Source organism: Triticum urartu, chromosome 3A (assembly GCF_056163025.1).
Source record: "Triticum urartu cultivar PI428250 chromosome 3A, HENAU_Tu73, whole genome shotgun sequence".
NCBI classification, from domain to species: domain Eukaryota; kingdom Viridiplantae; phylum Streptophyta; class Magnoliopsida; order Poales; family Poaceae; genus Triticum; species Triticum urartu.
Window position 1 is genome coordinate 29,564,636 of NC_141875.1, and position 6,000 is coordinate 29,570,635.

The 6,000-nt window shown below is 43.3% G+C and overlaps 1 pseudogene; it reads left to right on the forward strand.

Annotated features, from left to right (window-relative positions):
• Positions 1-3,626: 3,626 nt before the first annotated feature.
• On the forward strand, positions 3,627-4,342 carry LOC125529090 (non-specific lipid-transfer protein 4.1 pseudogene; annotated as a pseudogene).
• The last annotated feature ends 1,658 nt before the right edge of the window (positions 4,343-6,000 follow it).

The following is a 6,000-nucleotide window of genomic DNA, read 5'->3' on the forward strand; positions in this document are numbered from 1 at the left end:
TGGAGGGCAGGTTCTCCAATACCTGGCAGGTTCTTCAGGGATCTCACTGGAGCTACGATCCTGTGATGGTTCCTTCTCTTTGGGTGTCCACCGCCCGCGCTGATACCCGTCGTTTGCTAGGGTTTTAGATGTATTAGTGATGTTATATGTATCATACTATTCGAGATGTATTAGTGATAATATTTGACGATGTACAGACGAAAGAGATAATTTAGTTTTGCTTATTGAATGCATGCTAATTTGAATACTAATTTATTTTACGATTTGGTTTTTCTTATTGAATGCTCAAATTGGAAAACTACTCCTACTTTGAATGCTCAAATTGGAGAGCACTATGCTTATAGTTTTTTTTTGCAGAAATCAAGGAGCCCCTCCATCATCACCACCGTCGTCCCCGTCACCGACCCCCTGTGACCTTGAGGTGAGACCTGCCAAATCTCCATGTCAATATGAGTCCTATAAGACATTTTGAAATGTTTTTTTCTATATTTTGAACCATTGAAATGCAATGACCATCAAGTTTGAATGCTCATATGATGTAGAAATAAACATGTATATCTTGTGTTGCTCAAATAGGATATGTGCTTGCCTAAGTGGCCGGCCATGTTCGCAGGTTACACCTCCGAGTGGCCTATGTTTTGCCGGAGTGTTGATTAATTTCCATTCCAGCAAATTTCAGGCGCTCGATATGTCCTTTTTTAGCAAAGGTCATGCCAGATTTTTCCGTGAATTCTGGCATGACTTGTGCTAGAATATGTAGGAAATATCGAGTGGCCTGGATTTTCTAGAAAAATAATTAAACGAAATTTCGGGTTGACTTTAAGTCTGTCCAGGCTCCATCACCGACAGTCGAAAATTCAGCGGCGGAGTCTATCCACCATATATGAGAGAGGACGAAGAATCCCGACTGTTGTCGTGGGGGTCCTTTCTCCTTCTTCTCCAGGTGTTAGACCTTTGTTATGCACAAGGGGAAGGAGGAGTAATGACCATCACCGACGGTCGCAAATGTCAGAGAGGAATCAGTGAGTGAGAGTCTCCACCACATATGAGAGGACGAAAAATCCCGACTGTTGTCGTGGGGGTCGCTTCTCCTTCGTTCCCGTGTGCTAGATATTTTGGTGTAATGCACTCGGGGACGAAAGGAGGACCGATCATCACCAACTGTCGAATGTATACACCACACGAGCTGAGAGTTTTCAAGAAAAAGACTCGTTAGACCGATAGTCCACCCGTGATAAATAATAATGATCTAATTTAGTTTTTGTAGTACATATATTGAATTGTACAAGTTTAATCTTTGAATTATGAACCTAGGAAATGTCGTTATCGGACGACGAAAGTCTCCCGAGGGAATGCGACTTGTGCCACGACCACAGGGGTCTGTGCGACAGGCCCCACCTGGGCGAAGGTCGGCACTTCAGCATTAAGTGGAGACAATTCTAAGAGCGTAACCCATTTTGGTTGCACAAATTGGGAGGCACTTTGCAAGATGTATAATTTTTATGAGGGTATGCTTGTCACCATGGATCTTGGTGATCCTGACATTGACCAAGACAATATGGACATTTGGGTCCTTGTTGATACGCTTCCAATTCTACCGGTATGTAAGTTTCTCAAACATAGTTATTAACTAATTTATATTGTTTATTTCAAAATAGTTGACATCTTATTTCCATTGATAGCTTATTTTCATTCTTCAAACAATGTGCGGAAGATGGTAAACATAAACTACTACACCGATGACTCTGAGTTAACTTATCAGGAGAAAAATCATCTGATCTCATTTTGTACTGATCTTGAGAATTACAATATCTATTATCAAACTCCTCCACCTTATGGTCAATACGTGCCACTAGTGCACGTGTTGAACTATGGTAACATCCATGGAGATGCCATGGTAAGATTTTTTACTATTCCGACATCCGTGCATCTTTTGCATAAATTCTTTTAAAACTTAACTATGTTGCTAACTACGAAGTTATTACTATGTTTTTCAATAGAAAATCCTGAAAGATTGTGTGCCTCATCTGATGTGTCAGGATGGTCGCCTTGATGTTTTGAACATATAGCCAGGTCATCCTACGAATCACACATGTCCATATCGGATTTCTGAAACCGGTGAAGACATGATAATCAAAGAATGAAAATAATGTATGGTCAGTTGTAGGGAGGTTTTTGGAAGCAACATTGTGTGAAAGGCAAGAATTGGAGACAAGATAATCTCCATTCTCCATAATGAAGAGTCAAGGGCTATCTTGTGTTATGCTATTTTACCTAAGAGAAGGTAGTAGGTCCTAGCTAGTACTCATGATCATTTACATAGAACAACTAAGTAGGATTGGTTAGATGACTATGATGATGATGTGGTATCGAGTAGAAGTTGTATGATCGATGATGATGAGTATGACTTGTTATTATGATACCAATGATGAATTATTTATTATTATGATAGATGATGCATGATGCTAAGTTGTTATATGAGCATGATGAGTTATTATATATATCAGTAGGTGAAAAGAATATGGATTAGATTCAAGTGGAGGCAACATGTCGTGCATGTTGAAAGTACTACCCTAATCCAAAATCAAAAGTACTACTAATCCAAACTAGCTCAAGTTTGGATTAGGGTAGTACTTTCGACATGCACCACATGTTGCCTCCACTTGAATCTACTCCACGTTCATTTCACCCACTGTTATATATAATAACTAATTATGGTCATAAAATCATATGATAAAAGTACTGTATATAAAACCACAACAAAAATAAGCTGTATTTTTAAAAATACAGGAAAAGTTAGCAACAACGCTTTTCAGAAGAAACGCTACTGCTACTTACTACTATTAGTAGCTTTTTCCCAACGAAAGCGCTACTGCTAACTAGGTATAGCAGTAGCGCTCCCTTTCCAGTGCTACTGCTACTAGTTACCTGAGCGCCTTAGTTGTAGCGCTGATACAAGCGCTACTACTAGCTATAAAACAAGCGCTACTACTAGGGTTTTCCCTAGTAGTGACTGCACATATGTCGACCCCACATAAATAGTCTATATTTGTGGCATACATATTGTGGGAAACATGCACACATGATCGGTAGTACTACATAATATACATTGCTACTTACGTGAAAAACATACTCTTGTATAAACTAAATCAATTCTCAAAATGTAGCTTTGAATAAAACATCAACTAATGCTAAACCATAGCATGGAGAGAGCAAGAAAATGTAGTCGATCCTCAGTGGCTCAGCCTGACACGAACACACGCACCATCAGATTGGTTCATTTGTCAAGCTCAGGGCCATCAAGCACTCAATTATTAAAAAAGAGTCTATTCTCGAAATTAGTTTGCCGCGGGCCGTGCAGTAATTAGGCACTCCACCGACGGAATGAATGTGTACATGCTTGGCCCATCCATCTGCCCAACATCGAACCAACTCCATAATTAATTAATACCTATCAGTCGATCCCAACAACTAACAACTTTCTCAATGTATGCATTAAACACACATTGATATCGAACCCATCCTCGTGGACACCATACTCGGACACCCTGCTAGCAGTACAGTTTATTCCAAATGTGATTCCACATTGGTGAGAAGATGTAGAAGCCCTATTTAAGCACATGCACCCCCCCTATACATCCTCACAAATACCAGTAGCAAATCTAGCTATCCCACCCTCTGCCCGTGAGCCCGCCACCACAACCACATCTAAGTCAGTCAAGATGGCTCGCACTACAGCTACTAAGCTCGTGCTGGTCGCCCTGGTGGCGGCACTCCTCCTTGTAGCCTCCGACGCAGCAATTTCCTGCGGCCAGGTGAACTCCGCCCTTGGCCCCTGCCTTTCCTATGCACGCGGCAACGGCGCCAGCCCGTCTGCGGCCTGCTGCAGCGGCGTCAGGAGATTGGCCGGCCAAGTGCAGACCGCCGCTGACAAGAAAGCGGCGTGCCTGTGCATCAAGAGTGCTGCCGGTGGGGTCAAAGAAGGCAAGGCCGCAGAGATCCCCTCCAAGTGCCGCGTCAGCGTCCCCTACAAGATCAGCTCAACAGTGAACTGCAATAAGATCTAGTGATCGATTGCTTGCCGCCAGCATCGCAGATTATAGCTCCACCGATCGATGCTGAGTATTTTGAGGTTACCTATATACTGCATATACATGAATAAATGCTCTGATCTGATCTCCATGTGAGAGAGAGGACTACGTACGTGGAGCCAATTCTGCATGGCCGGCCAGTGTAGTATCGATGTTTGGTTGTTCCTTCGCTCCCTTTGAGAAGATAAACGAGTATGTTGTACCATGTACCATGTATACTTTTGATATATTGATCATATATTGTGCTCTAATAGCATGCGTCGTTATTACATGTGCATAACTGGGAAAACATTTCATTAATTCCATTTTCTCGCTCCAACTAACAAAACGTAGGAATGGACTCCACCCAATTCACTATAACCGAACCATGACTTTGCACTCTCTATTTGGTTCCTCAAACATAGCCTAAAGCCTTGAGATATGGAGATGAAGGTCACACAGAAATTTAGTGGATGCGACCACCAATAAGAAGTCCTGCAGGTTTAATTGTAAGAACTCAGATTATTAGGGGAAATCCCTTGGAGCACATGGGTGCTGCTACCCCTGAGAAACAAAAAATAATATTGTAATTATGGAAAACATCAGAAAATCATGGAACTTTTTTGGATACAAACTTTTTTGTATCAGTTGTGTATAATGATTCGATGTCAAAAACTGAAAGCTCAGTATAATGATTGAACGAAAATGTCCTTCATTGAAAAATGTTGTGCTGATAGAGATGAAGGCCAGCCGCTTAAGAGTATCATGTAATTGAATAATTAGTAATAAGACTCTTTCCATTAAGGTAGAAATTCGAAATACAAATTGGTACCTGAATTTAGTTAACTTTCCAACTTCGGTAACAAAGATGACAATACATTTTTATTCAAGTACAAATATACATATGTATGTTTTTACACATGTAACTTCACTACCAATCTGCCTTAAATATAGTATTATCACTGAGAAGATCTCAGTACAAAAAATTAAAACGTGGTGTCAGCTCATCTCTACTCCTAATGACTGAGTTGGTAGGATTGCGTCCACGGTTTATTTTCGTCGGGTTTATTTTCGTCTGGTTTATTTTTGTTTGGTTTAATTTGGTCTCTCCTTCCATCATCATATCCTCACGTTGATTTTTTTCACCCTCCCAATAAAAACTTTCTTAACATTTACAAACTTCCCTAACCAGACACCGTCACAAACGGGCAGGTACAGAAATCACATTACAAACATTAAAACCCTATTTTCATGAAAATCAATTCAAAATCCTAACTTTCCTAACGCATCGATTCTTACCTTTCCTATGTACCTCATTGGTGCCCCATCGATGCCCCCTCCCACCAAATGTAAGTTCTTTCATCCCCTCGCACGATCCCCTCGAACCACCGTCAAAGTAAGGAAACACCCAGCGCCTTTGTTCCAAATCATGCCATTTTAGTCAACGCCAAGCTGCTCATGGCCGGGGACGCCGTCGTCTTCATGCGCCGCGCCGACGGGGAGCTGCTCGCCGGGATCCGCCGCGCGCCCAGGTACCCCGCCGTCTCCCAGCAGGCGTCCGAGGGCGCCGAGCGCCGGCCACGCAACGCGCGCGCGGGTCCCGCCCGAGGAGGTGGACGAGGCCGTGCGGCTCGCGGCAGAGGGCACGCTCTTCACCGTCACCTACTACCCGCGCCAGGGCGCCGGGGAGTTCGTCGTGCCCAAGCAGGAGGTGGAGGACGCGCTGATCGGCGCCTGGGCACCCGGCGTGCAGGTGCGCATGAAGTTCCTCGACGCCGAGGAGCGCCGCTCCGAGTGGAACAACGGCGCCGTCAAGGCCGTCGAGTCGTCGACCCCTCCATCTGGCGCATGCTCGAGGTACATCTTGCGTCCATACATCCATCTCTCCAGTCAATCCATCCGATCATTGCGATAATTGTCTGGTTGATCG